Here is a 10,689-nt window from a genome sequence, read left to right as displayed (position 1 = left end):
ATTCACTGAATTTCACTCTCTGCTTTAACGGCTCGTTGTAGCTCCAATAGCTCCAGCCCCCACCCTCCCTGTGAGCACAGTGTGCTCTGATTGGTTGGGACGTTGTGAATCGCGCAGAGTCGCGAAATCTCCTTGGAGGTGTTGTTTCCTTGTTTAGCGATACACAGCGAAACACAGCCAAACTCACCCTGAGCACACACAAAGTCACAGCCGAAGTAAAAACAATAAGTGTGGCTTGATATTGAGTAAGAAAAAGGTTGATAAACGCTGTGAGAATGGGTCTGCAGAGAGAATTTTGCCGCGATCCCAACTGTCTGTTATCAGCCTGCAGCCAGGGAGGAGAAATCAGCAGAGCTGCCTGCACTGAGTGTGTGTGTGAGGAAGTCCGTGGATTGGTCAATTTGGACCAATCAGCGGGGGCTTAACGTAACGGCTCCGCGGACGTAACGTAACGGCTCCACGGATTGGTCCATTTCGTTCCGGGTACGGTTGACATCATGCGTACCCGGAAGAATCAAATGGACAATGACGTATCTCCAACGAGGCTTTTTAGGGAGGTATTTTCTGTGTTAGAGTTTTACTCGCTACAGGGTGTACTTTGAGGGTTTGTGACTCTGCAGACCGTTTACATGCATAAACACCTTCATAACACAGAAGGGGACGGGTAATAACCAGAAAAGCATGACATGGGACCTTTAAACTATTATTGGCAGTCACAGGCTGTTGTAAACTAAACTCCACTCTCTCTGACATAACACCTCACTGAGTGATTTAACTCATATATCTAACTTTTTAGGTTTTTCTTTTCAGCCGCAGACCCCACGTCGCCTCTTTATGTGCGTCGCTAAGTTCCTTGTACTACTTGTGTACTTTAAAGCGGCACAGCAAAGTTTACAATTAGCGATCGATGTTTCAAGTTGTCCGTCTTCCTTGAAAAATCCGAAGTGTTGCCAAACGTTTGATTTTTAGGTATTTTTCGGTGCGCTGTGTTTCTCTTTCTCCTCAACTTCCATGTGTGTTGATAACTGAGACTCTCGGCCTCCGTAGTGCGAAGCAAAGATCAAAGATCGTCTCTGCTGAGCGTTGACAGGATGAGGGGATATTATATGAATGAATAGTTTTTTTACCGATGCAAAGACGCTACAATCAATGCATCGCGAGTTCAACCCAAACTGTAGCCGATGTGCACTCTTTCAACCGGTGCACTCGCATCTTGAACATTTATGCCGGTGCACCGATGCGAATCGGTGAATCTTAACATCCCTACTGTAAACGCATACTGAACGACAAACATGCACATTTACCATTTACCTCACTGTATAAAAAAGTAACTGTGTTGATAATAATAATAAACAGGAATTATATTTGCAAAGTACTTTGTTTTTCACTCCTGTCGGTTGGGGGGGGAGGGCCTCATCTCACAATGTTGCTTGGGGCCCCAAGTTGGCCAGGGACGGCCCTGCTTACTATTATTAATAATAACATGTGCATAGACATTTTTCAGGGGCGGACTGGCCATCTGTAGAATGCAGTCCGTCGAATCGCCAATCGAATCATATGCTAGTACAAGCTCTAGCCAATCAAACCCCATGCTTGTGTGTCCGGGGCGGGAGATTCATGTGATTGTTTGTTGGTCGAGCTTCAGACACGCCCGCCGGCAAGCTTCAACGCACGCCGCCGTGTGTAGGGGCCGTTATTTACATAACAAGCTTGAAATACACCCTTCCTATTTCTCGTTATTATAATCAATCTGAGGCTTCTGTTTTAAGGGATAAGCTGCCAACACTCACAAGCATAATTTACCTGCATTTGATTGATTTTGCTAACTTATAACTGAACTTATGAAGCAATATACCTCTAGTGAGTGGCCCTTCGATACAGCCCTTTGTATATTTTTCTGTATGTGGCCCTCAATGAAAAAAGTTTGGACATCCCTGGTCCAACACCTTCACCATTTATAGGCTGGACCACAGGTATATTAGTCATGATAGAGTGGGCCTGTCATTTATGACTCTTGAGTTTTGTAAAGACCTGCACAGCTGGGGTGTACTGAGCAAAGCATTATCATCTGTTGGTCTGCGGTGACCTCTGACCTCTGATTTCTTCCTTTGTATGTACATGTGTGTCTGGATAGGGTGACAGAAAGCCCCAACAACTTTGAGGGAAATGTACAGACAAACAGTTATGAGTGCACTGGTTTAAATGAAAAGATTGTAATGTCTGGTCACTGACATCTAGAGGGCATCGATATTTATGCATTTTCTTTCACTAAATCTTAATCTAGGATATTCCATCCTAAAGAGAGTTTAAAGCGAATACCCTGAAACTAAATAATAGGATAATTTAGCCTTCGAAAGCCTCCTATATATTCTTAACTTGAAAATATGATTCTATTGATTTTTGTTTTCTGAGTTTGTAAAAAAAGACCAGAAAACATAGTGACAATTTTTCTGAATAAGAATCAGAAATCCTTTATTTGTCCCGCAACGGGGAAATGTTCATGATTACAACAGCAGATATTGCAGATAAAGTGAAATAAAAGAATAGAAAAATACTAGATAGGCTATGTACAGTGCCAGTCAAAAGTTTGGACAAACCTTCTCATTCGAAGGTTTTTATTTATTTTAATACATTTCTACACCGTAGATTAATACTGAAGACATTCAAACTATAAAATAACACATTTGGAAGGATCTAGTAAAAAAAATAAAATTAATAATAAATAAAAAAAATCTGAATATTTTAGATTTTTCAAATTAGCCCCATTTTGCCTTGATGACAGCTTTGCACACACTTGGCTTCTCTCTATCAGCTTTATGAGGCATTTGTTAACACTTTTTTGTTTACTAGATAATTCCATGTGTTCTTTCATAGTTTGGATTTCGTCTGTATTAATCTACAATGTAGAAATGAATAAAAATAAATAAAAACCTTCGAATGAGAAGGTGTATCTTTTGACTGATACTGGAAGTTACCATGGAGATAATATACACCGGTAAGAAGTGAATCATAGTCTTTAAACTCTGAGTTAACCCCATCCTGCTTCGTAGTACACCACAAGTGGAGATTAATGATAAAACGTAATGCTTTGAATACAAATGCAATATAAACCGGGGGGGCAGTTTTCCCTCCCTCACCTTGCGTACGCTTTGACGTAAATTTGCCGGGAACTCAGGTCTTTTTTCATTGGCAGGGTACAGTCGCTCCGTGTTTTACTTCCTTGTCTTTACCAATGAGTTTCCGCCTTTCGGTGACGTCATTGTCTACTCCTTTTGCTGTTGGTCCTCGAAACAAGTTTTCCCCGCGTTCATCGGTGAAAGTTCACAAATTGAAGGATAGTGGCGGGAGCTGTTGTCAGTCGGGGGCTGTTGTGAAGGAGTAACTTTTATAGGTATTTATAACTTTATTAGAAACGTACCCGCTGTTGTTGGTTAGTCAGTGTAAACAGATAGATCTGTGCTGCGTTTGAGAAAGATTAGCTTTGGCGCGATGGTCTGTTTTGGTTACTTTGGAGCTTGCTAGCTTGCTTATAGCTCATAACAAAAGAAAACAGCCTGTTGTCTCCCCGAAAAGGAACTTGCATAAACTATTCTGATGTAACACAGAGGTTAAAATATATGAAATCTGGCAGGGAGCTGTTGAATGTAAAAGTACATAATTAACACGTGCATAAGTGATCAACTTTAACCATGAGTGGACTTAATTGAAATGGCATTGCTTGAGAACACACAATGCGGCTTACACTAATGTACATGATGCCTACTGGATAATGTGTAGTATGCAGTTACACAGCATGTTAGTTACACGGCTAATGGGCTACAATACATACTGTGCAGTGTGCATGGTTGTCTCTCATTTGTTTGTGTAACCACCTGACATCCAGATGGTTACATTCCACCTCCCCCTGTTTATGAAATTAACAACAACGCATCTTTTGTTTACTTTGTCTCTAATTACTTTACTTTTGCAAATGTTGTCTCCTCTTTTTCTGTTCAAGTTTGCACGTTTCTTTTTAGTATTATTTTTCACTTCATCAGGTCCTTTGAGAAACACACTGTGATTACAATTTTGGAAACCTTTTTATTGACTGTCCATGCAAACCCATAGTTTTTTAATTTCAGACTATATACACTGGCACTGCATAGTGCATACCAAATGTTCCATAGCAGTATAAGGAATGTTAACCCAAGTCAATTCAGTTGTAATCTATCATAATGTTTTGCATTGCAGGTGGTAATACTCTCTTAGGGTAGTACAGGAGGACTTTGATATTCAGATTCTGATTACACTCACTAATATAACTACTATCATTCAGGGTGTATTGCTCTGCTATCATAGGTGCCTGCTTAGCAAAGTCAAGCTATTTCTTTCTCTGTAATCATCCGTATAACTTGTCTTTTCCCTCCAATGTTTCTTGCAGGCATGGATTCTAAAAGACGCAATGGTGGCCCTAAATTTGGCGGTGCGTCCCAGGCCAAACGGGGGAAACCTTCTGATGAATGGGAGGACAGTCCATCGCAGTTTGAAGAGGAGTTGTCCATGTTTGAAGAAGCAGAGATGGAGTCAGAGGAGATGGAGGGGCAAGCAGGGCATGATGTTATTCCCGTGGGTAAGTGTTGGACAGAAAAGCTCACAGTCATAGGTGGCAGAAGTACAATGTTTTCCTGATTAAGGAAGAGATTATTGAGTTATGTAAATGACATGTCAAGCTGTATTTAAACTGTAGTCCTAAGTGGTATATATCTTAAACTGGGGCATCTACACAATACTTTTTTGCAGAACCTAGCTATCTGTCGAATAATAATAATAATGTTATTTTACAGTGTGATTTTTATTTCTATTTTAGGTCAGTAATTTGTGTGGCTGCTAGATCCAGGTCTGAATGGCCAAATCACTAATACAGTGATGTCTTGAGTAAATTAAGCTTGCTTAGTTCTCAAGTATAAGCAGGTTTAGCATTGTGTATAATGCAACTGTGTTCTAACAATAACAGACTGTGGATTTAGTTAAACTTGTTACAGGAAATTCAAATTACCTTTACTGTGTTGATTCGATTTTCTCAAATGCTTCAACAGTTGTTGGCTATACTTTTTGGAATAATAAATAATGTACTGGTTTGAACTTTTCTATCCACCTTGTTTTTCAGGTGACCTCTTCTCAGCAGACCTGAACCCTCGTTGGCGGCGGCCTATTGCCGCTTCCCTGGACCCGTCATCAGAAAGTTTGGTGTTTCAGCAAATTGATCTCGACTATTATTTAGGTAATTATTAGCAATAACCCAGTCATCTTTTTTTTCTTTGTTGTTTGGAACTAAGTGACTTGATGAGTGTAGAAACTGATCACCTGCTTAAATACGGGCGCTGTATGTAAGACAAATTTCCATCTTTTTTGTTTCCACTTTGCAGGGGCGACGGTTGCAGGCATGCCCGGCCAGTCCCAGGGAAAAGTCCCGATCATTCGAATGTTTGGGGTGACAGACAGTGGCAACAGTGTGTGCTGCCATGTCCACGGTTTTGCGCCTTACTTCTATGTTCCTGCACCAGCTGGTGAGTACTTGCCATTACTTTGTCAATACATAGAATCTGCGAATAATATAAAAATAATAGACATCTGCGCAGTACATTAGCTTTCAGTACATTACCATTGAACATTCTCTCAGTAGAAGACATTTCTATCTTTTTGGCAAGCACTTTTTCTGAATGATTCCAGTTTTTTAGCCTAAAATAATTGATGAATTTGATTAAATCTTACAATGTTTCCTCTTTCTGCTTCCTTTTGAAAAGGGTTCAAATCAGACTTCCTGGGTGAATTTAAAAGAGAGTTGAACTCTGCTGTCCTGAAGGACATGCGCTCCAATAAGGACAACATATCCGTCACAGTGTTGGCTGTGGACATCACCCGCAAAGAGAGTGAGTACAAGTGAAGTGTGTGAAGGGATCTTTAACACTCACAAGTCTGTTCCTTAATCTGATCAATATGAAACAGGATTTCTTATCCTAGTTACAAATGATTTAACTCACCCAACTTACACTTGCAGGCATGTACGGTTACCATGGGAAACGCATTTTGGATTTTTTGCGGATTACCATGGCGATGCCACGTCTCATCGCCCCAGCTAAGAGGCTGCTGGAGCAGGGCTTCAAGTATGGACCTTTCCCCATCCAGTGCTACCAATCCTATGAGGCCAACATCGATTTTGAGATAAGGTGTGTGTGTGTGTGTGTCTTTGGGTATTATGGTAAAGATGATATGATAACGTGTTGCTGCTAAAGTTCTTTTTTTCAAAACATCTGTATTAAAGCAACTATAGCTGTTATTTTAAGCCTAATGAGTGTCTCTTTGTTAGGTTTATGGTGGACTGTGACGTGGTGGGATGCTGCTGGATTGAACTTCCCAAAAGCAAGTTCAGAGTTCGTGAAGAGAAGCTCGTGGGGGGAACAGATTCTAGGTACCCCAGCAAGGTAGGTCCAAGTGCAAATTTTAACTTGTTGCATAACACTGTCTGGCCTGACGATAGACTTTTAGTGATCATAAAAAACTGTTCTGTCAGGCTTTTAGAATGTTGATCATCTTCCTCCCCCCGTGTTGTCCTTTAGGAGAGCCTGTGTCAGTACGAGGTGGATGTGGGATGGACAGATCTGATAAGTCACCCTACAGAGGGAGACTGGCAGAGGATCGCTCCGCTCAGGGTGCTCAGCTTCGACATCGAGTGTGCAGGAAGAAAAGGTGGGTTTCATTCTCTATTGCGCTCTAAACAGCATGCATACTAAAACCCATTACATATTTTTGGCCGGGAGATCAGATATACTTGACCTTACTTACATACTCGATGAAAAGAAAATGCAGAGTTTGATTCTGATGTAAACATTTATCTTCCCAGGAATCTTCCCAGAGGCAGACAAAGACCCTGTGATTCAGATAGCCTCTATGGTGCAGCGCCAGGGTGAGTCAGAGCCCTTCATCCGCACCGTGTTCACACTCCAGTCCTGTGCCAGCATCGTGGGCTCTCAGATTTTATGCTTCACACAGGAGAAACAGCTACTGCAGGTACGCACACTCGCTTCAGTGAGGCCTAAAAAACATAACTATTAGACGTGTTGTTGTTGATCATTTGTTATGTCATTGTGTTTCTGTGAGCAGAGCTGGGCTGAGTTTTTGAGGACAGTGGACCCAGACATCATCACCGGATACAACATCCAGAACTTTGACTTTCCCTACTTGATCAACAGGGCAGCTACTTTAAAGGTGCCACATTTTGTGAAATCAAACAAGGCTTAAAATCACCAGATTAACAGTAATGCACAAAAGTACATGAGCACAACCTCCAGAAGAATGTATTAATGGTCATATTTGTTTAAGACATTCCTGTTTTGTCTTTTAACTCACTCAAACATGTTTTTGGTGTTCAGGTGAATTTCTTTCCCTACCTCGGCCGGGTGCGAGGCATCAAGTCAGTCATGCGAGACTTAAACTTCCAGAGCAAGCAGATGGGCCGCAGAGAGAACAAGATCATTAACATGGAAGGCCGAGTTCAGTTTGATCTACTGCAGGTCAGCTTCAACACCACCTTTAAAGGAGACATGTCATGCTTTTCCGGTTATTACCCGTCCCCTTGTGTGTTTATGAAGGTTTTAATTTAAACGGTCTGCAGAGTCAAAAACCCTCAAAGTACACCCTGTAGCGAGTAAAACTCTTAACATAGAAAAGACCTCCCCAAAACGCCTCGTTGGAGATTCCTCATTTTCCATTGTTTACTTTCTGGGTATCGCTACGTAGGGATACCCAGTAGCCTCGCCCAGAGCTATGGACGCACCCTCTGCCAGCCTTTCACGAAACAAAGCTTAAACATCCACGGACTCCTCACACACGCAAACACACAGTTGCAGGCAGCTTCTGCTGATCTCTCCTCCTTGCTTGCAGGCTGATAACAGACGTTGGATCGCGGCGATTTCTCTCTGCCGACCCATTCTCACGGTTTATTCAACCTTTTCTACCTCATATCAAGCCACATTTATTGTTTTTATTCAGCTTGTGGACTTTGTGGTGTGCTCAGGGTGAGTTTGGCTGTGTTCGCTTAAAGAAGGACCCACACCTCCACGGAGCTCAGTGCGTTCACAAGTCGTCCGGACCAATCAGAGCAACACTGTGCTCACAGGGGAGGGTGGGGGGCTGGAAGCTATTTGGAGCTAACAACGATGCGTTAAAGGCAAGAGGAGTGACAATTCAGTGGGATTCACGTAGTTTACAGAGGATGCCTGTATGAGAAACCAAAGGGATTTGGAAAATTGCACAATTAAATCTATTCTAGTAAGACCTTAACAATGATTATTGATCAGTGGACATGGCCCATGACATGTCTCCTTTACATATTAAGTTACAAGCCCCAGTTGAGCTCAGACCGCCTTGGATTGAACCTACAGTCTGAATTAAAATATATTGTCTCAGGTCTCTCAGCGATTATAAACTGCGCTCCTACACACTGAACGCTTGTGAGTTTACCACTTCCTACAAGAACAGAAGAGGATGTGCGCAGCCCAATCATCATTCACTGATCTGCAGGTTAAGCCAACTGGTGAAAGCTTGTTGCATCTGGAAGAGAGATTGCTATCGTGAAAGTATTCAAAATGAAAGCTTCCCTCCTTTTTGATTTTCTCCACCACAGAATGGCACGAGCGACTCGTCGCCGCCTAGCGTCTCCTGCTGACAAGACGCTTACCTTCCCGCTGGCGGGCCTGCCTGCAGGAATGCTGAATGTGTGTGATTAACTACATGGAGATGGCCAGAGCTGACGGGCGTTTCCCCTCCACCTACCTTGCTCTTCCAGAGGAGACAGCAAGATCAAAAGGCTACGTCTCATCAGCTGCTGCGACGGATAGCACAAGGCAAATAAACACAAATAGGGAGACCAATTAACACTGGTAGACTAATATGATAGAGAATAATATATAGATATAAGAAAAAAAACTGATCTACTGTAATGCTTTAGGCCATGAAGCAGGACCCTGGTCATGCCTGTTGTGAAGACAGAAGGCAGGAGAGACTACACTGGAGCCGACTGTCATTGAAGCCGGAGAAAGGGTATGTACATCTGCTGCTTAGTAGGCTGAGTGTATTCTCTCAGATGTGAGGCCTTCCTCATTACCTGCCTTTTACCGTCTCTTTCTCTGTAGGTATTACAGACCCCATGCCTACGGCTGGATTTCTTCCTCCCTGTATCCGTCCATCATGATGCGCTCACAATCTGTGCTACACCACCCTGCCTGCCCAGAAAGGCTCAGGGCCGAACAACTGAGGGCTCAGAAAGTTTATTGTTTGCCGCAGTGTGTCTTCAAATCCAAAAGAGAACTTGTTTTTGATCTGTGCTCAAACTGCAAACATTTTAAAATTGACCCTTTCTTGGTTGTAAACGGTTTAAAGCGGCTCTGAATAGTTTTGTTTCTTCTAAACTTCGTCTCTTGCCCAGCTAAAATGTCGATCGCAAAATGTCAGAATTTTATGCCCACTTTCCTTCTGTTAAATCTTATGAGCTAACATTGGGCGATTTCAGGTATACAGTGATGCCCAAATTAGTCGCTTTTCGGCGCCTCCCGGGCTTTTTTAACGCTGATTTTGGGGTGACTATGGTAATTCGTGCGAGAACCGAAGAGTTTTCGTTTTGGGGAGGGGGGTCCGTCAGGTCGCGGGTCTGGACAACTTCTCACTCAAAAAAGAAGGAAGGAAATCTAGGATCGCAAAAAATAATTAAACAAGCGGAGCCTGCCTGTTTCCTGACCAAGGACAAGTTCATTGGAACACAACACCGAGCGTAACGTTGTCTTCAACCATAGGTCCTTCATTGTGGCTTATTGGTTCTCGGTCTGCGAAGGTAACGGGAGAGCTAATCGAACGCTGCTCCAGCTCTTCAAATATTGCAGCTACCCATATAAGGAGCCGTACACATGCCGCCAGTGTTTGCGAGGGCTGTGTCCTTAGTTGTAAGCCACAGTGGCGTCTGCTTGTTATTAGCATCTGGCGTTAGCTACGCCTATGCTAACGAATTTAAAGAGGCTTTTTCTACAACCAGGTGGAAGAGAGCTCTCCCTGAGGAGGCTCAAACTAACCTCAGGCTCAGCTGAGGTTAAGGCACACCTTTTGATATGATCATTATAGTTATTAACAGGGTATAAAATACTATATGACAGTAACAAAAAATATAGTTGTTAAAAAATAACAGAATAGAGTTTGAAAAGGGGGAGTGGCATTGGTAAAAAATATCCAAAAAGAAAAATCTGTCATTGCTCATGATGACGTATATTCGCTGTTTTTTTCTGCCTTCGATAGTCTCTCTTTTTTCACCATACCTGTGTTTGGCCATCACTGAGTATACATTGAACCAGCCTGTTAAGGGCTTATTTTTAGTTAACAGTTTTCACTTTTGCTTAACATCACTTGGCTCTAAAAGGATTTAACCTGGAACATGCTCATGACTTCATCTTCAGCTTGTATTATTCATTTAGACTTCGAATTCAATTAAACAATAAAACGTAACATGTTCATGTATTATTGCCAATGAGCTAACATCTGACCGTTTGTGTTTCTTCAGCCTCGCTCCAGAGACTTCATCAAGACTCCACTGGGGACATGTTTGTGAAAAGCTCCGTGGAGGAAAGGCTCCTGCCCCGAGAATCCTGGGAGAACCTGCCCGTCTGC

General features: G+C 42.4%; 1 pseudogene; it reads left to right on the top strand.

Moving 5' to 3' along the window:
- The first annotated feature begins 3,343 nt into the window (after nt 1-3,343).
- LOC104950843 (DNA polymerase delta catalytic subunit-like) overlaps nt 3,344-10,689 on the top strand; it is a 12,547-nt pseudogene continuing 5,201 nt past the window's right edge.

Source organism: Notothenia coriiceps, unplaced genomic scaffold (genome assembly GCF_000735185.1).
Source record: "Notothenia coriiceps isolate Sejong01 unplaced genomic scaffold, NC01 NC01_scaffold00018234, whole genome shotgun sequence".
NCBI classification, from domain to species: Eukaryota; Metazoa; Chordata; class Actinopteri; order Perciformes; family Nototheniidae; genus Notothenia; species Notothenia coriiceps.
The sequence above is the reverse complement of the archived record's forward strand: the minus strand, read 5'-3'. Positions and strand labels throughout refer to the sequence as shown.